Here is a 23,536-nt window from a genome sequence, read left to right as displayed (position 1 = left end):
TGTAGGAAGAACAAGGAGTCCAGGTGCATGTAGCATTCAGCTCTAGTCTCAGCAAGTTCTCGAGAGCCCAGCCAGCCCCTCACCCCCATTCCAATCCCAAGGCCAGGCAGCTGGCACCTTGGAATGACCCCTGGCCCCTGTCTGCTCCCAGGGGCCCAGGGCAGCCACCATAACAAGCCTGGCAGGGACCCAGGTACAGCAGGGCTGTGGCCCAGCCGAGAAGCCTGAGGACATCCTGGGCTGGCTGCAGAGGCTCAGCCCAGAGAGGGCAGGCCACGCCTGAGCCACACAGCAGGGCAGGCAGGGCAGAGCAGGACATGTTCTGGAAACGGCCCTGCCCACCAAGCAGAGGGGCTCCAGCCACTCCTCTGCCTCAGCTGAACCCCAAATACTCTTCCCTTCTCCCCAGGCCAGTGCACAACCTCTATCTGACCTCTGTCACTCAGTCGTGATAAGACCTTGGGCAGGTCATTTCACCTCTCTGGCATCAGTATTCCTATCTGTAACATGGGGGCGATATGATGTAATTGTCATGAGGATTAACGACTTCATAAAGAGCTTAGAGCCATGCTTGGCATAGAGAAATATTATATTTATATCACCATCCCTATTATCATCACATTCATTATTTCCTTTTTTTTAGAAAAAGTCTTGCTCTGTCACCCAGGCTGGAGTGTAATGGCGTGATCTTGGCTCACTGCAACCTCCGCATCCTGGGTTCAAGCGACTCTCATGCCTCAGCCTCCCAGAGGCAGGTGCCACCACGAATTTTTGTATTTTTAGTAGAGACGAGGTTTTGCCATGTCAGCCAGGTTGCTCTCGAAATCCTGGCCTCAAGTGATCCACCCGTTTCGGTCTCCCAAAATGCTAGGATTACAGGCATGAGTCACTGTGCGCCGTCTTTTTTTTTTTTAAGATAGGATCTTGCTCTGTCGCCTAGGCTGGAGTACAGTGGCTTGATCAGAGCTCACTGTAGCCTTGAACTCCTGGGCTCAGGTGATCCTCCTTCCTCAGCCTCCCAGGTCGCTAGGACTACAGGTGTGCTCCAGCAAACTCAGCTAATGTTTCAGTTTTGTAGAGATGGGTCTCACTATGTTGCCCAGGCTGGTCCTGAACTTCCAGCCTCAAGCAATCCTCCTGCCTCAGCCTCCCAAAGTGCTGGGATTACAGGTGTGAGCCACCTTGCCCAGGTGTCATCCACACTTCTGTGCCAGGCACTGGGTTCACGCAGGACATAGCCCATGGATCCCATGTGGTCATGGTCTGTGTCCAGACCTGCCACCCTCAGGGGTCCCTTAGCACTTCCAGGGACCCGCTTGCTGTGGCCCCAGCAGGGCCTGGAAAGAATTTCTGGAAATAAGATGAGCCATTTCTAACGGTTTACCCCTGGCAACACTGAACTCCCAGCAGTTCCCACCTCCAACGCCTCATGCCAGGCTGGTCCCCTCCCAGGGCGCCTATCCCAGGGTTTCTCTCTGTCACATCCCTGACCACACCGGGCAGTCTCTGTCTTCACCTTCCCCACCCTCTGCCTCGAGTTGAGCCTCCAGTCCTCATTCATCTCCAGAAGCAGTGCATCACCCAGCACAGGGCAGGCACAGAGCCGGGGCCCTGTGTCTGTTCCCAGAACAGCAACAGTGATCTATAATGAGAGCTTAGGATTAATGAACATTTACTATATTATGTGTCAGACTCAGCTGCTGAGTACCATACAGTCATGCCTCGATTAACGATGGGATACCTGCTGAGAAATGTGTCATCAGGCAATTTCATCACCGAGCGAACATCATAGAGAGATTTACAGAAAGCTGGATGGTACAGCCTACTGCATACCCAGGCTGTGTGATGGAGCCTGTTGCTCCTAGGCTGCAAACCTGTAGAGCATGTACTGGACTGAACACTGTAGGCAACTGAAACACGATTGTAAGCATCTGTGTATCTAAACATAGTTAAACATTGAAAAAGTACGGCAAAAATACAGTATAAAAGATAAAAAGTGGCACACCTGTATACTGCAGCCCCTTAGTGATCTTATGGGACCACTGTCATACGCACCCTGTCATTGACTGAAATGTCATTAGTTGACACGTGACGAGATCCCCATGAGATAGATATTATAATTTTATAGATGAGTGCACTGAGGCCCAGGGAGGTAGCCTTCACTGGACAGTTCAGGTAGACCACGGCCCAGACCAAAGCCCTTGTTATTCCAACCTGTCCTCCTTTGCCTGGGTCCTGTGGGTGGGGCATAAGAGGCCATCACTAGAGACCAGCAGTGCCCTGAGTGGCACCCTTGGCCCCAAACTTAGGCCACATGCTCCATGGGCCCAAATGAGTGGCCCTGGGAGGATGCGCTCAGCCTCAGGTCACTGGCCAGGTGTTTGCCCTACTGCTCAGGGTGGAGGCGGGCGGTGAAGGCCTGGGGACATGGGGCTGGTGTCAAACACATGGAATTGAATGGTGCCTTCCAGGCCCCTGTGGCTTCATCTGTAACATGGGCCATGAGGGGACTAAGTGAGACAATGCCAGCGCCTGGTACGGAACAGGTGCTCAGCAATTGTGGAACCATGAGGTGGAGCCCCAGGACCCAGGGCCTGCCAGGCAGGCTGCCCTCAGGCCTCCACCCTTTGCTGGCAGCTCAGCCTGCATGGGGAGGGGTCTGAGGCTCCCCGAGGGGCATTACAGGGTTAGCTGGATAAATGACCAGCAGGCAGTGCCGGCCTCGTAAGCGAGAATGGAAACATACCAGAGGCAGAGGGGAGGGCGCATGCAGAGGCCAGGGGCTGTAGAGGCTCTAGCCGTGGGGCAGGGTATACAGGTCAGCCCCAGGGTGCAGCCAACCTCAGGGACAAACTCAGACTGTTTGAGGGCCTGAAGCAGGGCCTCTGAGAGCTGCCACATCAGCCAGAGCCAGACCCCGCTCCTGTGGCTCAAGAAAGCACCATGGGCCCCAGAAAATTCCCTCCACCTCTCTGAGCCTCAGTGTCCCCATCTGTAACATGGGGACAAGCACAGAAAGCGATGAGTCAGCACCTGAAACTCCTCAGCAGCACAAGCTTCTGACAAACGTCCTTTCCAGTAGGGGAGGGCAGGGGAGGGCAGGGGAGGGCAGGGGAGGGCAGGGGAGGGCAGGGGAGGGCAGGGGAGGGCAGGGGAGGGCAGGGGAGGGCAGGGGAGGGCAGGGGAGGGCAGGGGAGGTTGGTACGGCCGTGCAGGGAGGCAAACGGACTTAAAATTCCAGCCCAGGCCTGCGAACAGCCTCGGCCCCTCCCCAGAGAGTGGGGGACTGGGCAAGAAGGGGCAGAAGTTAGGAGCCCATCCTGTTCCCAGACCCAGGGACACTATCCACATCTTCCTGCCCTGGCCTCCCTGACCCCCACCATCTGTGCATCTCCACACACACCCCACCGGCCCTGCCTACGAAATTCAGACACAGCTACATGGCCTACGCCCGCACTCACACCACCAAGGTTGCCCCGACCGTGCTGCCCACACCCACCTTCAGGCCTTCCATCTGTCTCCACACTCCACCTCCCCGTCTATACTACTGCCCAAAGGCTGTGGCCACCATCATGGACCACAGGTGTCTGCCATTTAGACAACCTGTCTACACAGCCAGTCTCAGGCCTCATTCTCTGAACCCACTTGAGGAGGGTGGGGGTCCATGAAACCCCCACCCCATAGAACCAACACTCCCAGGCCAAGGGAACCTGGCGGCTTGGAGCCCCTCCAAGAGCTCCTGGTGGGGCTCCTGCTGGTCCTAAGTGCCAACAAGATGATTAAGGAGTGGGGACCAGCTGGGCCCCTGCCCCCTGCCTCAAGCAGCTGCAGGATAGTGGGGCCAGAGGCAGAAGGCCCCTGTTGCGGGGCGTGTGTCCCTGTCCGCCTTTGCTCCCTGCTGCAGCGGCCAAACTTGTCCTTTCCGGGGAGCCCAGCCCACCGAACTGGGTTCTCGGAACAAACACAGCCAGCTTCCATGATCCACAAGTGAGCACACACTGAGCACCTACTATGTGCCTGGACCTCTGGGAAGCCCTTCACACAGCACCTCCAGTAGGTCCAGTGGCCCAGTGGTGCCGTGTGCAGCGGGTAGGGAAGCTTCTTATTCCCACTCACACCTGGGGACACTAAGGATCAGGAAGGCTCTGCTAGAGCCTGGACCACCTCCCTCAAAGTCACTGCAGCTCAAGAGAGAGGGAAGGAAGTTGTCCAGGAGCCCACAGGCCCCACCACCACACTCAGCATAAGTCACCCGGTTCCACCTCAACCACAGCCGCAGGAGGCAAGACAGGGATTCCTGTAGCCACTTTCAGATAAGCAGCCCCGGCCGGTAACCTGGAGCCATGCAACGCCCCACAGCTGGGAGGCCACCTTGCCAGACATGACCCCATGCTTGGCCCTCCCACCCACTGGTCAAGGCAGACCTGGTGGCAGGGGACATCCTCGGCCTGCCCCCCTTCCAGTGACAAGGAGACTGGGGCGGGGGGACCACAGGCTCAAGGAAAGTGGGAGGCCAGTTCTGGCCATGTAGGATCCACGTACCCACAGACCCCAGGGGAGATGTCACCTGGGCTGGTGGGGGAAGAAAGGCCTGAGCTAGACATGAACCTGGGGCTGGAGGAGGCCAGGCGTGCAAGGGAGCGAGTATGGATGGGAAGATGCCTGGCCTCCTGAGAAGAGGTGGAGGAGGAGGAGGAGGAAGAGGGCTGGGCGGAGCGCCGCAAGGCTGGTGTACCCAGAGGGCACAGGTTCAGACAAACCAGGTGACTGGTGACCCTGTCCTAAACGTTTCCGAGGCATTGCAGGGGACGGCCATAAGGAGAATCTGGGGAGCAGCAGGACAGTCTTGTGAGGAGGTCTGTGGTCCTGGGGTACAGCAATAATGCAGGCTAGAGGGGTACAGGGAGGATGCCCTGGAGTCAGAGTCTCTTCCAAAGGTAACAACCCCTGCAGAGTTTGGCGGGGCTGCCGCAGGCCCAGCCACTTCACCTCTAGGTACATGGAGAGACCTAGAAACCGGCATCCAGGGGAACCTGTGTTCCATGTCCATGGCAGCAGCGTTCACAGGTGCCAAAGGCCGAGCAGCCCAGCGTCCACCACTGACAAATGCTCAGGCAGAGCGTGTCCATCCACACCCAGGCATCCCTCAGCCATAGCGAGGAAGGTGGTGCTGACGCACGGCACACCAGGGCCGAGCCTGGAGAACATGACGGAGATGGAGAAGCCAGCCACGGAAGGTTGCCCGTGCAGGGCCCCACGCACACACGTCGTCCAGATTAGGAAGATTTACAGCCACAGCAAGTAGTTTAGTGGCTGCCAGGGGATGGGGTGGGGACCAGCAGTGACTGCCAATGGGACAGGGCTTCCTTTCTGGATGGTGGAAAGGCTTTGGAACAAGACAGTGGTGATGGCTGCACGACATTGTGAATGCACTAAATACCGCTGATTTGTTCACTTTTAAATGGCTAATTTCATCTTATGTGAATTTCATCTCCAAGAAAAAAAAAATTGAATTTCACCTCCAAGAAAAAAAAATTGGGAGGAGACACACAAAGGAGATTTGAAACTAACCTCGGCCTGACAGATCCAAGCCCAACGCCTCCCAGCAGCTCAGCAGAGCCACAACCAAACTCTGGACCAGCGAGCGGGAAGAAATGCTTATTGTTACAAGAAAGGAGGGAAGGAAAGAAAGAAAACCAGAAATGCTGCTGCAGCCTCCAGACCCTGCAATTGCTCCTCCTCCCCGTCCCCGTGCCCCTGCCCCTTGGTCAGGCTCCATCCACCTCTGGCCACCGGCCCTGCTTCCCTCGGATGCCCTCCCAGCTCCCGCCCTGACTCCATGTGGGTCTGGGCCCCTTCTCCGGAAGTGAGTCCCTGTCCCATGGAGTCTGTGGCCAGTGGTCCGCTGGCACAGAAGCTCTGTGGGGCAGGACTTTGTTTCGTGCCTTGCAGTGTCCTGGGGCCTGGGGAGCAGTGCCCGTCCCGGTGGGCCCTTCATTGTCACCGTCGGAAGGATTCACTCCCAACCAGGGTGTAGTGCAGGGTCCAGCCGAGGGAGGGAGACTCGAGACAGCGTTAGCCTTGGGTAGGCAAGAGGGGTGGGCCCTGTAGGTGAGGAGTGACAGTCTATCATGGGGAGGGGAGCTGTGATGGGCATGAGTTGAAATTCTCTTCAATTTTCTCAGTGAAAGAGGTGATCACCATGCTGGTGGGGAGTCAGGGACCTTTCAGGGAGAAAGCCAGGCATGGGGCAGGAGTGGGGGCCTGGCGGCTGGGCCCAAGGAAGAGAGAGTGGGTTCTAGAACGAGGCAGGAGGAGGAGGGTCTGGGACCAGCACCCCAGCTCAGAAGCAGGACGTGCAGTGAGAGGGGAGGCAAGGCTGATGGCCAGCCCTGAGCAGCAAGCCCACAGTTGGACTCGGGGTTTCGTGCCCTTTAAGTCTTGCTCCCTTCATGTCACAGGGAGGGCTAGGAAGCACGTGGCTGGGGCCTTCCCTGCCTAGGGCCCAGGGATGGTTTTGAAAGGCTCTCTAAGGGCTCCCCTGAGCTGAACACTGGTGCTGAGGGACACTGGTGCCACAGCAGTCCCCAAACCCCCCGTGAGGCCAGGATCCAGGGCCTCTTCCCCAGGAAACCATCCCTGCCCCACAGCGGCACCACCCTCTGCAGAGACCTCCACTCAGCCATGGGGCTCTGAGCGAACAGCTGCTTCCCCTTCAGGACTGGGGGTCCCCGAAGTTAAGTGAATGAGTGAGTGGGCAAGTCATCGACTTACTCCCCAAGCAGCGAAGCTACCACCACAACCTGTGGCATCACACAGGACCCACAGATTCATGGGAAGCCTGAGCTCAGCCAGGGGGCGGGGGCTCTGGGATGCGGCGCACATGGAGAGAGGCCGTTTCACCTCTAGGGAACAGGCGAAGCGGCAGGCCCCACCCTGAGAACAGGGTATCTCCCTGCCTGTGCCCCCAGCACACAGCAATGCTCAGGCAATGGCCTGTCCTCCTAGCTTGATCTGGGGGCAAGAAAGAGGTGCCTGGGCCAGCCATGCTCTGCGGCTGAGGTCACAGGTGGGAGGCAAGGCTCTGGGCAGTCCCTCCCCTTCTCCCAGCCTCCTTTTCTCCACCTGTGAATGGCAGGATTCAGATCCCGTCATCTGGAATTCTGAAACAGCCTAACGCCTGGCCGGGCAAGCTCCCCGCACAACTGCAGTTTAAATGGGGTAAATTTGGCTCCATTTCTCACAGTAGGGAAATGAGGTTCAGAGAGGTGATGTGGCTTACCTCATGTCACACAGCAGATGGGGGTAGGAGAGCAGCCCGTGCCACTGCAGGCCCCCAGTTCATGCCCAGCGCTGCCATTCCAAGACAGAGACATCTCAGTGGCAAGATCCCTCCTGGATCCCGGGCCCGGGATGTCTCTATCTTCCTTCATGAGGGAGCCCAGCGGGGCCTTCTTCAGAGAACCGAGGCTTCCCGATTGGGGTTCAAATTCGACTTGGCCACCGCCTCCCGCAGTGGCCCCATCTCTCAAGCCCCACTCCTTGCCTGGCTGGGACATTTTGAGAATTAAGTGAGATAATGTTCGGGAAAGCACTGAGCACAGCGCCTGGCACCAGCCGCCGCCGGGTAAGCAGTCATTTTCATTATTGTTTCTGGGTGCCGAGCCTCAGCACGACGTCACACCGCTTCCTGAGAAATAAAGGCACCCGGTGACACCACAGGCTGCCGGATTCACCACCAGGCCATTCGTATTGCTGGGGTTCCCAAATTTCCTGGTGGCAACTGGGAGCCACAGGAGGGGACCAAGGACACCCAGGCTCCCTTGGCCTAGGGGCATTACAGCAATCCCTCCTACGCCCACCTCCAGAGGGACTAGGGTGTGGCAAGGGGGTCACAGGTGTGATGCCAGCCCCTCCCTCCAGGCAGTGAGGAGCCCCACTGTGGGGCTCCACGCACAGACAGGAACACTGGCATGGGATGGGGTATGGCAGGTCCTGCCGACGCCCCGTTCAGGCGTCTGTGAAGCGAGGCTGCCGCTCCCCATCCTTGGGTGAGCCGTAGAGACCCAGGAGGATGAGACAGGGCTGGCCTGTGGCCGGGGCATCCCACCCACTCCCTGAGAGCTTCTCCGCCGAGAAGGATAAGGTCAGGAAACACCCTCCCTGCAGGAGCCGGCAGCTGCCAGAAATGGAACTACAACAAGAGGTTTTCACTTGAAAAGCCACTACACCTCTAAAACAAAGGAGATGCCAAGCAAAACGATGGCAGCGGGGGTGCCATCTTCACGGCCAGGACTAGTGGCCTCAGTGGGAGGAGTGGAAGGTAGGGACCCAGCGCACACGGACTCTGCCAAGGGGGCGACCAACCAGCACGACCCTCTGGGGGCACAGCGGTGACACCTCAAAACCACAAAGGCACAGCCCCTCGAGCGAACAGGCCATTTCCAGAACTTTCTCTCGGACAGCCGGGGCAGGAGGACCTCTGTGTCCAGGTATTCCAGCAGCATTACATCACTGACAGCTGAGGGTTGGAGGGAAACCTAATAGTGAGCGCATCAGTGAGGCAGATTGACCAAGCAGAAATCCAGACTCCTTCGGGAAATATCAGTTAGATGTTCAAACCAGTTGTTCACGGATATAACAATACAAGGTGTCATCTCCCACACCCTCCGACAGGGGAACAACCATTCAGAGCTCCACTTCCCAGGTGAGGAAACTGAGACACAGGGCAGCTGGGAAATGGGAAACCCGCCCGAGGATGCACTGCTGGTAGCTGATCCCAAAACACCTCACCCCAGCGCTCGATGTCTCCAAAGTATGGTTCTAAAAAAGAGCACGTTTCTTTTCTTTTTTTTTTTTTTTTTTGAGATGGAGTGTCGCTCTGTCGCCCAGGCTGGAGTGCAGTGGCCGGATCTCAGCTCACTGCAAGCTCCGCCTCCTGGGTTCACACCATTCTCCTGCCTCAGCCTCCCGAGTAGCTGGGACTACAGGCGCCCACCACCTCGCCCGGCTAGTTTTTCATATTTTTTTTAGTAGAGACGGGGTTTCACCATGTTAGCCAGGATGGTCTCGATCTCTTGACCTCGTGATCCGCCCGTCTCACCCTCCCAAAGTGCTGGGATTACAGGCCTGAGCTACCGCGCCCAGCCCTTTTTTTTTTTTTTTTTTTTTTTTTTTGATGGAGTCTCTCTCTGTCACCCAGACTGGAGTGCAGCGGTGCGATCTTGGCTCACTGCAAGCTCCGCCTCCTGGATTCAAGCCATTCTCCTGCCTCAGCCTCCCAAGTAGCTGGGACTACAGGTGCTCACCACCACGCCTGGCTAATTTTTTATACTTTTAGTAGAGACGGGGTTTCACCGTGTTAGCCAAGATGGTCTCGATCTCCTGACCTCGTGATCTGCCCGCCTTGGCCTCCCAAAGTGAAGAGCACGTTTCTTAAAAGAGAAAAAGGATGCAGGGTGGTGTATCTGTGTTGGCCATGAGTACTGGCTGAATGGCGCCCTCCCCAAAGAGATGTCCACATGGAACCTGTGCATATGACCTTATTCGGATGAAAAGAGCCTTTGCAAATACAGAGTTTGGATATGAGATCATCCTGTATTATAGTGGACCCTGAATCCAATGACAAGCATCCTTAGAAGTAGAGGTCCTGGCGCGGTGGCTCACACCTGTAATTCCAGCACTTTCGGAGGCTGATGCAGGAGCACTGCTTGAACCCAGGAGTTTAAGACCAGCGTGGGCAACACAGTGAGACTCAGTCTCTACAAAAAAAAAAAAAATTAAAAATTTGGCCAGGCGCGGTGGCTCACACCTGTAATCCCAGCACTTTGGGAGGCCAAGGCAGGTGGATCACAAGGTCAAGAGATTGAGACTATCCTGGCCAACATGGTGAAACACCATCTCTACTAAAAATACAAAAATTAGCTGGGCGTGGTGGTGCGCACCTGTAGTCCCAGCTACTCAGGAGACTGAGGCAGGAGAATCTCGTGAACCCAGGAGGCAGAGGTTGCAGTGAGCCGAGATCATACCACTGCACTCCAGACTGGCAACAGAGGGAGACTCCATATCAAAAAAAAAATAATAGTTTAAAAAAATAAAATAAAATAAAAATGTGCCAGGCATAGTGGTGCACATCTGTAGTCCCAGCTACTTGGGAGCCTAAGGCAGGAGGCTCACTTGAGCCTGGGAGTTCCAGGCTGCAGTGAGCCATGGTTGACAGAGCGAGACTGTCTCAAAACAGTAAGAGCGAGAGAGAAGAGAGGGAGAGAAAGCACAGGGAGAGGAGACCATGTGAAGACAAGAGGCAGAGACTGGAGTGATGCCCACAAGCTGAGGAATGCCCGGACTGCCAGGAGCCCCCAGAAGCTGAGGGAGAGCCCCAGAACGGCTTCTCCCTCAGAGGCTCCGTGAGGAACCAGTCCCGCAGACACCGGTTTCAGACATCTGGCCTCTAGAACGGATGCTGCATTTGTACTGTTTTAGGCCACCCAGTCTGTTATGGTGGCAGCAGCAGGAAACCGACACAGGGTCTCACTGGCTTGCCGCCCTCTGATCCCTGCCTCTGCTTTCTTTACTGGACTTGGTCGGTGGTGCTGCCAGACTCCCGCCCCAGTGCTCCTTCCACAACCCAGATGCAATGATAGGCATGTGGGTTTGCCCAACCCACTTTCTCTAGTGTTCCCATTTCACAGGGGAGGACACTGAGGCTCCCAGGGCTCCTGCTCCTCACCCACTGTCCTCCTAGTCTCCTCTCTATTAACTGCCTTTGATCTGGGGTATCCCCACCCAGCAGCAGCGGGTCCTAAGGCCACCAAGAGCCTGGTCATGGGCCCTGGAGCTGCAGTCAGGGCATCTGCCGTGGGATGGAGGCCAGGACCCATGGGTGGCCTGGAGGCTGTGCTGCCAGGACCCAGGCCAGCCTCCATCCCACAGAGGAGGAGGGCAGCAGGGTCTCCTCTGTTACACAACCCCCAGGGAGGGCCTCGGCCACTCCACGGTTGCCTCCTAGGGCACCGCCTCCAGTGGTCTTCAAGGCTCCCAGGGCCTGGGGAGGGACCTGGCTGCTCCGGCTGGGCAGGTGCTGCTGACAGCTTGCAGCCCAGCAGGCCGAGGCGATGGCAGGGCTAAGCCTCCGGCCACACGGCAGAGTGGGGATCAGGGAGGCCAGGAAGCTGCCCTGTCCTGCCTGCAGTGCCCAAGCCCAGAGGGGAAGAGAGAACAGATGCCCAGACACGAGAGTGGACTGCCTCCCCATTTCACAAACAGGGAAACTGAGGCTCATAAAAGAAGGGCATCAGGTTTATCTGATCCCCACAGACACTGAGACAGCTACTGAGAGTGACCACAGACTGGTCACTCTCCCAATCAGTGTATCAGATCGTTTCTAATAAGGGGCCCTGGTAGAGCAAGGCGGGACCATCCTGCTGCGTCTCAGGCCAGGTTCCAAGGAATGACAAGGAGGGGACAGACACTGAGATGCGGAAGCTTGGAGCCAGGTCAAAGTGACATTCCCCACACAGAGGCCTGCCCCAGCCTGAAGACAGTGAAGGAGCAAGTGGCCCTTTTTCCAGGAGGTCAGGGTTAAGGGAACAAGAGAGGCAAGGACCCCAGCGGGAGCAACGGTAAGCACCTCCCCTCCGAGCTCCAGCGTGTCTACTCCGCCCTGAGTGGGAGCCGGTTTGCCCAGAGGTCCCGAAGCTCTAGGGGGCTTGACTGCAGCAGGGGCTGGGCTGCGACTCCCAAGCCCCCCAGACCCTCTGAGCTCTGGGGATAGAGGCAGGGGATCTGGATTATCCCAACTCCCAGAGGGATCTGAGGGAGGAGACACCCAGGCGAGGACTCGGTACCTCTCCTGGTACCTAAAGCACCAATCCTGCAATTCCAGGATCTCTGTCTCAACGCAGCTAAAATGACAACGAAAAGAACCCATGACTCACGGACTTCGGTGGCTCTGTGCATTCAGATGCCACAAAGATCCTACGGTCCCAAGACTCAGTCCTCAACCCACGCCCAGGAAGACAGGATGAGACCCCTGGGTCCAGTGGGCACGGGCACCAGACAGCAGCACGCATGGTGCAGGGGACGCCATGACATGTATGCAATGATCCCACATGAATAAAAAAACAAAGGCAACTTAGATGTTAGCACATTTCTATGCCTCTATTTACACATATTCACGTCTGCATAAGCACTGAGAAACCCAGAAGGCTCTCTAATGATGGTCACCGCAAGGACATGAAGCTTTGGGGGTGGGGGAGGCAGGGGGTGAGAAGGAGAACTTCACTTTTCCCCTTGCAACCGTTTATCACTTTACTGTGAGCACATAACACTCTTATAATTAAAAACTGTCATATTCAACAAAATACGACAATGTCTGTGATGGTTCTTGTGTTTCTTGTCTATTTCATCCTGCCCCACCCACTGAGATGTCAGTCCCCCAGGGCAGAGGTCTTGTGCAGGCCACATCCCCAGCCACCTGCTGAGCTCAGGAATGAGGCCAAACTCCTGCATCCTCAAAGCCCACCACGAAAATACCTGACCTCTAGGACCTCTGGGATTCTCTGGGAAGGGAATGGAGGGGATGGAAAGAAAGGGACACCCAGGGGACAGGCTGGGGGTGGCTTGTGAATGGGGATCCCCAGGGCCAAACAGGTGGCTATGGCCCTGGAGTTTGCCCCTCCCAGGCCCTATTTCTACAAGACCCAAGACTGTCAGAAGCCCTACTTTTGAGCATCCCCAACCTGCCCCAGATCCCAGCACCCCTGAAAGCCCCAGGTCTCCATCTGCCTCTGCCCTCCCTGTGATCAGGCCAGAACCCGCCCCCTCTGGCCACACCAAGCTCCCCTGGGCCCTCCCTGGCCTCGGTAGCCCCCAGGCCTGAATGGAAGCCTGACTTGGCCTGGAACCAGAAGCCCCGAGGCAGAGGGTCGGGGCGGGGGCGGCTCGGCTGCTGCCACACAGAACGCCAGCTGCTGGCAGCGATTTATTTTTGCTTTAAGTGCTGGAGAATTGCAGGCCTGGAGCCGCCAGCTCGGGCCCGGTTGCAGCTGGAGCAAGTGGGGCGGGCAGGGGCAAGGGCACGCCTCCGGCCACCAGGCCACCTCATCCCCCTTGACCTCTCCTGCCCCCGGCCTTTCAGCCTCTCTATCATACACATCCCAGTCTCCACACACTCCCTTCTCCCCGGCCCTCCCCTGTCAAGTCCCCAAACAGCTGCCTGCAGGCTTCAGGGACAGAGGGTCTGTGGCCTTAAGGCTGCGCCCCAGCCTTCCTCTGGGAACTGTGTGACCTCAGGCTGTAGGGACCCTCACCGGCCTCAGGCTGCCCACTGGGGTGGAAGCAGGGAGGGCTGCGAAGTATCCCTGCCGCCAGTCCCCATGTTACCTGGTTTCCCTTTCTGCCCCCACTCCCCAAGTGAGCCTCAGGAGACAATTCCCCACGTCCGCACACCTAGCCACACACCTGGCCAACCGGGCACACCTGGCTGAGGCCCAGGACCAGAACCTGTCTGCTCCCCACAAAAGGGGCCGCCAGCCCTGTCTTTTCTGAAGCAACGTGGACATCCAGGGGAGGAGGGACAGGCTGTGCTCAGGCAAGCAGAAGGCATTCCAGTCTCTATAGTTGCAGAGGTGATCACTGCCGGTCACTAAAGCTGCTAGAGTTGATCATTGCAAATTGCAAACATTTTTAAACATTTTAAAACCTGGGTGTCCTGTTCAAAAAAAAAAAAAAAAAAAAAGCCTGGAAAGGAGAGATGAAATGCACTGACATGAAACTCAATGACCATTGGGAGTTTGGACTGCTTAACTGGGCAAGAAACAGAGTCACAGCCCCACCCCCTCAGTCGCCCTCCACACATGTGTGCTGAAGGCAGGAGAAAGGATTCAGCCATCAGCTGAGATATGAGGCGCCCCACACCCCAGGCCTCAGTTTGCTGGGATCTGCAATGGGAATGGCTTGTGATCCTGGGAAGGAATGGGGTGGGGACATCGTGAGCTGAAGCAGGCCAAGTGCTAGGAGACACAGCAGGGCTTGGAGCTTGAAGCAGTGAGGCTACAGATATAAAGCACTCCACCCAGAGCGGGGGCCTGAAGGAAGCCTCATCTCCCTCCCGCTCAGCCAGACAGAGAGACGGCAGGCCAAAGACTCAGAGAAAAGGTCAGAATCCAGCTATGTCCACCGACAAGCGCCACAGTTCTTGGACAGTGACCTCCCTGAGGCTCAGTTTTCTCATCTGCAGAATGGGCTGACAATGCTGGCTACCACTGCTACCAAGCACTCACTGCATATCAGGCACCAGGCATGGCTGAAGCAGCCAGTTCACTCTCTGTGTTTACTGGGCGCCTGCCATCTCCTCCCTACCGCTTAGGCACTGGGGACACAGCTGTGGTACAGCAGGTCCAAAAAGAAGAGATCCTATTCCAAGTGAGAGATGGACAGTAAACAAGATCAACAAATAAAACATATTGTGGCAGATAGCATTAAGTTCTACAGAGAAAAATAAAGCAGGAAAAGGAACATAGGGGAAAGGGAGGCTGCAGTGTCCTACAGGGGAATCAGGGGAGGCCTTGGAGAGAGGGTGGCATCTGGGCAAGACACAAAGGCGGTGAGGGAGGGACCATGCTGAGATCTGGGGAAGAGCATTCCAGGCAGAGACAGCAGCACATGCAAAGGTCCTGAGGTAGGAGTAGGCCTGATCTGTTGGAAGCACAGCAAGGCAGGCAGAAGGGTGGCCCCAGCGGGGGAGCAAGAGTCCTGGAAGTGAGGCCAGACTGTGCAGGGCCCTGAGGGTCCCAGGGAGGAGTGTGGTGGGAATGAACAGAGGGCCCTGACACCCAGAGTGCACCAGGCACATAGTAGGTGCTCAAGGAACAATGGCCCACTGGTAGAAGCCTCCACTGCACACGCTTTATTGTTTGTTCCCTGGTCCCTCTCCAAGCCTGAGTCCTTCAAAGAGGCCTGGGCTGGAGGTGAGGAGAGGGAGGCTTTGGCTGCCCAAGCAGGAGGAAGGGCTCAGTCTAGGTGGGTGGGGGGAGTCAGGCAGGATCCAGGAAGCTGTGCCCACTGATCCTAGGACAGCATTAATGGACAGACAAGGCGGAACTGCTCCCTGGGGCAGCTGAGAAAGGGGCTTCCACTCCTATCTGGCCAAGCAAATGGAACCATGTCCAATGATGCATGGCTGAAGGCTAATTAGAGGGCTGGGCGGGGATCCCCAAGGTCCCCACAGCCTCATGCTGCCACTTCAGCAGCCAGGCAGGAAGGGGTGAGCTATGGAGCACCAGTGGTGGTGGTGGGGATTGGGGGACTCTGAGGATGCACCAGGAAATAGGAGGCCTGCATCGGGGCCCACTGGCGTCTGGGGCCCACTGCTGCAGCAAATCACTGCCCTGCCCTGGGCCTGCTTCCCCACATGCCCAAGGGAAGGTTGGATGGGGAAATGACGAGTTCCCCAGGCTCTGGCTCCACAAATGCTCACAACGCCTCCTTCCCAGATCCCCCTCTCCACACATCCATTGCTACTGAGACCAGCCCCTCCCCATCCCCAACTCCCAGAGGCACACTCCAAGTCTCACATTCCTACTGCCCCATCCGGGGCGTTCTCGGGAGCCAGTCCCACTTCACAGATGATGAATTGAGGCCAGGAAGAGCGACCCCATCTTGGGTGCAACACCTGTCTCTCTTGTCCCCCTGAGTCTGTCCAAGAGTCTCCTCTGAGAGAGTGAAATCCTTGAGGGCAGGGGCTGGATCTCCCCACATGCAATGTCCATTTATTAAGCACTTCCGTATGCCTACTTTGCACAGAGGCCACAGCTAGGCAACACGGCCTGGGGTCTCCAGCCCCAGAACTCAGCCCCCACAGCTCTCGCCAGCACAGCGAGGCCTCTGTGGCTGGAAGAAGCAGTCCAAACATGGAATCATCGAGCATTTACTGAGCACCTACTGTGTGCCAGGGCTTCACTAGGTGCAAGGAATACAGATCCCAGGAGCTGGGATGGCACGCAGGCCCCAGGCCCTGTGTGGGACCCGCCTGGTGGTAAGGCAGGGAGAAAGCTAGCCTGGCAGTCAAGTGCCCCTGAGCCGCGTGTCTGTGGAATGGGGGAAGGTGCAGTTCTGTCCCTGGGAAAGCACCAGGGCTCTGGGTCTGAGCCCTACAGGCTGGTACCTCTGGTGCCTCCCTCGGCCTCCAATCCCTGTCTGCACAACAGAGCTGATGCCACTCTCTGCACTGGCAGGCCATTAGGAAATTAAGTCAGCTGACCCAGGGCTGGGTCCTTGGCCAGTGCCCAGCGGGGACTCTGGTCCTGCCCCGAGCCCAGCACCTCAGAAAACCCACCTGCCTCTGCCAGCTCCCCCCACCCCCAACCCCATGGTGCCTCTGAAGCTCTGGCCAACCTGCACACGGCCCAGTTTCAGGCCGGCTCTCTTTCATCTTCAGCCTTTCCCTGTTGCCATGTCCCCATCACGCTGCCAGTTCCCGGCACAGCCATCCCGTGGGGCTGAGCCCCTGCCCACTGCACCTTCCATGTGGCTGGCCAAGCCTCCACCTCTCCTGCTGCCCATGAGCTGCCCCCTCCCTGACTCTCCTCCGTGCCAGCCTGTGGCAGGGCTCCAAGGGCAGGCCCAGGGGAGGGGCAGGTGTGCCCATGTGTCGCTCACAGTAAAGCCCTGGCCAGGGCCCAGCCACAGGCACCAACTGCACCTGTTGGAAGAAGGGCCCTGCCCAGAGCTGGGCCTGGGAGCAGGGGGGTGAGAGTGGCCACTGGGTGGGCACCGTGTGTACCAGTAGCCTTCTGCCTAAGGACCTGGCGAGGGCCACAGAGGTTGATGACAGTAATGATGCAGTCACTTCCGCCCCAGCTGTATGCCAAGGCCTCCGGGTGCCATGCTTGGTACTGCCAACTGTGGCCCAGAGTACCAGAGGCCTGGCTAGGCAGAGAAAACTGCCCATAGGCAGAACCGGCCCCAGTGCTGCAGAGCTGCAGGTGCTGCTGCTGCTGTTACTACTGTTATCACTGCTGTCATTATTATTTTGCTGTTGCAGGGTCACTCAGTGTTACCTTGTCCTGCTTCAAGGAGACCCAGGGATGGGGACACCATGGCTCTGGGGCAGGAAGGCTGGCGGGGTAAGTCCCTGGCCTGGAGAGAGCTAGGTGAAGGCATCTGTCCAAACCCAACCTACTGCGTGGCTTTAGGCAATACCCCTCCGTCACTTCCCAGGCATCTCTTCCTTCCAGCACAGTTAAGGCACAATCCTGGAGGGGTCCTCTCCGGGGCAGCCTGGAAACACTATGGGGGTTTGACTGGCTAGCTGCAGGGGGAGTGTCCAGAGATGGACTGACAGCTCAGGTCCTGCCCCTCCCGGAGAAGACTCCACCCCTTCAGTGCTGGGGATGGGGGGTGTCAGCCATGCCCTCCCCTGGGAGGGGAAAAACGAGGTGATAGAGGACTTGGAGTCCCTACCTGCCAGCTCTGGGTTAACAGCCCGCATTTACAGACTGCCTACTGTATGCCCACAGCGGTGCTCCAATGGAGAAGAGGGGTGTCCCTGTGGCCCAGCACTCTGGAACCACCCTCCTTGTCTCCAGGATGCTCCAGTGAGTGCCCTCCCCCCTCACTCCCTGCTCTCTCTCGGGGGGCTTGGCCCCACCAAATGGCAGGCCCAGGGTCCCCCTCTTAGAGCGGCCAACCTCGGGTCCCCTGTCTGGTCGGGGGTGCCACCAGAGAACTGAGGGGCAGACTTTGCTGAGAAGTCTCTTGGGGGGGGCTCCCAACGATACTGAAGGGCTCTTCCTAGAATACAAGAGGGAGTACCCCTCAAAAAGAGAGCAAGCCTCCCGTGGCGCCCAGGGCTGAGTTGGACCTCCCCTCCCTGACCCACGCCCGCCACAGGGCGGCGGTCCAGGGCGGAGCTGCGCGAGGAGGGGCCGCGGAGGTGCAGCGCAGCGCGAGGGAGGCTGAGGTCCAGCCCCGCGGCCAGGGACCGGCCCTCCTCTGGCATCTCAGAGAGGGCGAAGGCTAGGCCCAAGGCTAACGCCTCGCGGGTTCGCACCTTCCAAAGGCGGCTGCCGATTTCAACGGCGTGTGGGTGCCTCGGCGCTCCAGGAGACGGAGCCTGTGAACCCAGGTTTGGGGGCTCAGATGTGGGGGCCAGGAGGCCCCCCAGGGCTTTATTGCAGGGCTCGAACCTGGGTATAGAGGAGCAAAAAAGAAACTAGAAATGGCCACAGGCAGCGCGGCACTCTAAGATGGGAACGCCCCCTGGGAAATGGGGAGGGGGAGGTCCCAGGTGCCGGCGAGTCCAGCCTGTGAGGAGGCAGGAAAACCTCCCAGAACAAGACCGTCCCCAGAGAAACACTTTGACCCCCATTCCGATCACAGGTTTAAAAATATTCACATGACATGAGCACGCTGGATCAAAACCGAGGCACAGACACTCGCTTGGGCCTCAACTCCCATCTGAACCCCCCAAGAGCGCCCCACCCCAGCTGCCTCTGCCCAAGAGCCCCTGATTCCCGCCCCGCTCCCCCAGGGCACCCGGAGAGGCCATGCGCGCGCAGGGTGGACCCTGGCCCTGAAACCCTGGGAGCTTCTCAGCCAGCGGCCATCCCCTCGGAGATCAAGGCCGACTTCTAAAAGCAAAAGAGAGCCTCTGGACTTGGCTGACTTGCTGGCATGGAATCATTTCCAGAATATTTTTACTCCATTACAGCACGGGAGGTGAGAAAGAGACACGACTCCAAGGACCCGCAGGTCTCTGACGGGAGGCATTCTCCGGGCGGCTCATATAGCCCGGGCGCCCATCTCCGAGCCCCACCTCGATCGCGGGGTCTCCGGGAAGGTCACGCGTAGGACCCGTGCCGCGCGCCAGAGTGCTTCCGCACGCTCCCTCCCGAGCCCCCTCGTGCAAACCAGCCAGAGGGGAGCCGAGGGCTCCTCAAAGTTTCCTGGAGCGCCCCCCAGGACGAAGGTTAGCCAGGAGCAAAGTTCCTTGTGGTGGTAGCCGGAGACATGGCAGGAAAAGAAAAGCTCGCAGTCAGCATTTCCTCCGATGTCTCACCAAGGGAGGAAAAAAAATGAAAACGAGAGGAAGAAAACACCCTCCCGCTCCACCTTCCCTGTTGCTGCACCACCTCGTGCTCGCTCCGGGCCAGGCTAGAGGCGGGGGGCGGCCTGAGGGGAACTGGGGCCGGGTCCGGGAGGGACCATGCGCCCGCGGCCGCGCACTTACCTCGGTCAGTGGCCCGGGCGCGGCGCGCTCGGCGTCCTCCCAGCTCCGGGCGGCCGTTCCTGGCCCCGGCAGCTGCCGCGCTGGCTGCATCGCCGCCGCTGCCGCCACCGCCTCAGGGCAGCTCCCGGGGGCGCTCCATGCCGAGGGGCGCGTCTGTCCGCAAAGCGGATCGCCCTGGTCCAGCCACGGGTCGGGGGCGCGCGCCTGGACGGCGCCCCCGGCCGCTGGGCGCTCGCTCGGGCCGGGGCGGCTGGCGTCGGTCCCTCGGTCCGGCTGTGAGCACTGCCGGCCCACCCCCTCCCCCGCCGGCTGTTATCTGATCTCGGGCAGGGCCCGGCGAGCTCCCCTACGCCTGGGCGCCCGGCACCTCCGCTCAGGCTTCGACCACGCCAGTCCCCCTCCCCCGTCTACTGTTCCCAGGGAGGCGGCAGCAGTGGCGGCGTGGCCCGGAGAAGACGGGGAGCGAGGAATGGAGGGCGAGGAGGCGGCGGGAGGCAGAGGCTCGGCGCGCACCCAGCTCAGCGCCTCGCTCCACCGGAGCTCAGCTCGGCAACTCCTCTAACTCTCCGCGGAAAGCACGCCCGCCCCGCGCCGCGCAGCGCCGCGCCGCCGCTGCACCCGCCTACCACGGCTCTGGCCTGGCCCGGAGCCCCTCCTAGTCCCGGGCCGCCCCCTACACATACACCGCCAGCCACTTGCGCACTGGGACGCGCGCGCGCGCACACACACACATACACACACACACACACACACACACACACAGAGGCACGTCTTCCCGGGGACATGCGCGCACACACACATACACACACATGTAGGCACGTCTCTGGGGGACACGCGCGCACGCACAGGTGCATGACGAGCACACACACAGGCATAAACATACAGGATACATGCCCCTATATGCATGATGTTCGCAGGTGCACAGGTGCACACTCGCTAGTGTGCACACGCAGGATGGCATCTGCACGTGTGCATACGCACACACAGGTCTAAGCTTGTGCATTCCCACAGAACCCTTTCCCCCTGCACACCAGGCACGCACCCTCTACACACACCATCCCACCCTAATAGCATTTTTCTCCTCTCCATCTTGAGCTGTTTGGCTTCTCCCATCTCCTGCCTTCTCTGTGCTGGTCCCTGGACCTCTCTCTCTCTGCTGACCCGATCCCCATGTGACCCCCTTCTCTTTCGAGCCCCTGTCTCTGGAGACTCAGGCTTTCTTCCCAACCTGTCCCCAAATGCCCTGCCCTCCCAGCCTTCTGAGGCCTATTGTCTGGTCCTCATATCTCTGAGCCTCCCGCAGGGGCCAAGCCTTTCATCCTGGCAGACAGACCTGCTCGCCTGTACACTGACCCAGGGAAACCCCATTTTGTCACCAGTCTGACCCCCAGCTCGGCCCTAGGGCCTCAGAACTGGGCCGAGGAGGCCAGTCTGTGCCCAGAGCATGAGCCTCAAAGGGCTCCTTGGCCCCCTTGGCCTCCAGCTTCCCCTTTAATGTGAAATATAATTATGTGTCTGCACAGCAGGGAGACTGGCTGCAGGATTCTAACCAAGGAGGACGGCTCTCTGGCCCGCGCCCAGATTGCTGGCGGCTTAGAGCAGAGTGATCTGCAGGCCCCACCAGCCCCAGGATCCTGGCCCCAGGCAGCGGTGGGTGCAATCCAGCCCAGCACTCACCGACATCAGTCTCCCCCGGGGTTTGAATCCCACCTCCTCAACTGACTAGCTGTGGAGACAGCTCACTTCACCACTCAGTGCCTCCGTTTCCCTGTTGTCAGTAGAACTCACTACACTTATGGAGCTGTAGCAAGGATTAAATGAGATGAGTCTACCTAAAGTGCTTAGCACTTGACCTGGCTGGTAAAACAGCCAGGCGGAGCGCTCAATATGTTCTGAGTTCTGTGCTGCAGACCCAGCTAGAATTATTTCATTACCACTGTGGCCCTCTGGGGTAGATAATCTCCTTGGTTCCATTTTACAGATGAAGGAACTGAGGCACAGAGGGGTGGTCACTTGTTTAATTACAGAGCTACCAGATGGTGGAGGCAGCACTCAGAATCAGGTGTGTCCCCAACTTAGGGCTGTAGTGGAGAAAGAAGGGGCATCGCAGGAGCCTGCAGCCCCCACCCTGCCCTGCCTGGCACACTGTGTCCTGGTTTCCTCCTCCTCCTGGGAGAACAGCCTCTCAGGGGACCAAAAGCTCTCAGGAAACTTCCTCCTTCTCCCTCCAAGTGACCAAGGAGGGAAATGACTCAGCTCCCCACCTGCCCCTGCTCCATTTCCCAGATGGGGAAGCCCAAGTCAGCTGCGGAAGAAGCCTCGAACCAGCTCCCACCCTCAGAGGTCACTCAGCTATCCCAAGAGGTATGGGGCCTGAGACATCCCTCCCTCGAGGCCTTACTCTGGGAGCCCAAAGAGGGGCAAGGAAATGGACAGGAGCACCTCAGGGCTCCCCTGGGTCTAAGATTCTGACAGCATCTGGGACAAGGAGCTGTGCCCAGGGCATCCGCAAGCCTGGAACAGCCCAACACACACACCACACACACACACACACACACACACACACACACACACATACACAAGGCCCCTGCCCAGGGGCCCGCCACCCAAGATGGCCAGTGTGAGTCAGGCCAGGTCTCCGCCCCCAGAGCCATTATCAGACCCATTTCACAAAGAGGACAAGTGTCTTGCCCTAGGTCACCCAACAGAGAGCCCAGCCTGAGTCCCTGGGCCACTCCCTTGGGTTCCACATCCCACCCTCCCAACCCACTTGCAAGGTCAGAGTTCAATTCTTAATTGTAGTTGCAACCCATAAGCAGCCATTAAGGGCCTCTCAAAGCAAACCCCCTCTGCCAGGCCACTGGGCACCAGCCTCCCTCCAGGACAAGCTGGGACACAGAGATATAAGCAGATGTCTCTCTAAGCAGCTCACACATCTGCCCCAGGGATCCCCACGTGGGCAGAGGGGCTCACAGCCCTCCTGGGATGCTGCCTGAAGCCAGAGCAGGGGACATCCTGCCCCCTATAGTCCTATAGTGTCGAGAGTGGCTGGGGACCTGGGACACATCCCCTGCTGAGGCCCCACTTCCCTCTCTGTAACACGGGGGTGATAGTGACAGCTGAGGCCGTGAGAGTAGTAACTCCCTGGCACAGCCATAGGAGAAGCCAAGGAGATGAACAGCAGTCAGCTATTCCACCACGCACCCACCTTCCCAACGCCCCGAACTGTGTGCCCTGCACCTGGCTTTCCCTTGATCCCAGATTCTTTCTTCCCCTCCAGGATGGGAGCTTCTCCAAGACCAGAGAGAGACTGAGGCTTGTTTGCAGCCCAGTCTCTCCCAGCTTCGGGTGGGCGTGTTGGCTGTTCAAGACGCCTTTGCATATCTGAGTGTCCTCGGAGCCACAGGCCCAGGAGACAGAAGAGCTCCTCAGCTCATTTGGAATCATGCCTTTGTTTTGAGGAAAGCAAGGCCCAGGGAGGGGAGGTTGCCACTGTGACCGCTAAGCTGTCCGGGGCAGGTGTCCCGAAGGCTGGTTTTGCTGCCCTGTGTGTAGGAGCCCCAGAGCTGCAGCCTCTTGACAGCAGCTGCCAGCTCTTGTGGTAGTCACATCTTGACGCCACAATGCCGATGCGCTTGTGGGAGGCACAAGTCCATCACCGAGTGAGATGTGAAAACCACACGGCCCTTCCCCGGCGGCTTTGCTCGTCCCGCAGGCAGCTGCGCCCAGTGCCCCACATAGCCCCAGCATCTCCTCCCGTCCAAAATGCTTCCTCCCAAGAGCCCACTGAGACTTCCCCTGCCCACCCTAGACCTTGGCCCGGCGGCTTTGGCCCTCACGTCCTCCCACCATCGAAATGTAAAATGAGCTCTCAGCACGCCCAGTTTAACCCTTCTAGGAGCGATAGCCAAAGTCCCTGAGGCCCCAGACACTGTCCCCGTCAGCCACTCTCTTCTGAACACGCTGGCCATCCAGGCCCTTGGACAGCAGGAACCTGATTCTGTCACTGGGCCTTGGTGCCTGCCTCCCCCTCAATCAGGAACACTGTCTCTCTGAACTGCCCTATCTGCAAGGGCAGCTGCGACGTCACGTCTGTGAGAGGCCCGCCGACCACCAGGACTCACCTGCTGTGCCCAGCTTGCTTTCTTCCCGAGCTGGCCACTCTCTAAGGTGTCTGGCTCACTGTCATCTCCCGCACCATCACGGCACCTCCATGAGGGCGGGAGCGTGTCCTTCAGGCATGTCTGCAGCCCAGGACCTCGCACGCTGAGGGCTTGCAGTGAGTGCAGAGCAAGTGCCAACAGA

The 23,536-nt window shown here is 58.5% G+C and overlaps 1 protein-coding gene across 1 annotated transcript in view; it reads right to left on the bottom strand.

Moving 5' to 3' along the window:
* Positions 1 to 19,957, bottom strand: part of KCNJ12 (potassium inwardly rectifying channel subfamily J member 12) — a 41,927-nt gene extending 21,970 nt beyond the window's left edge. The window contains exon 1 of the mRNA XM_008010687.3: positions 19,232 to 19,957. The gene's annotated coding sequence lies outside the window, so the exon portion shown is untranslated. The remainder of the gene's footprint in view (positions 1 to 19,231) is intronic.
* Between the last annotated feature and the right edge of the window lie 3,579 nt (positions 19,958 to 23,536).

Source organism: Chlorocebus sabaeus, chromosome 16 (genome assembly GCF_047675955.1).
Source record: "Chlorocebus sabaeus isolate Y175 chromosome 16, mChlSab1.0.hap1, whole genome shotgun sequence".
In the NCBI taxonomy this organism is placed as follows: Eukaryota; Metazoa; Chordata; class Mammalia; order Primates; family Cercopithecidae; genus Chlorocebus; species Chlorocebus sabaeus.
Note: the sequence above shows the minus strand (reverse complement) of the source record. Positions and strands in the feature narration are given on the sequence as shown.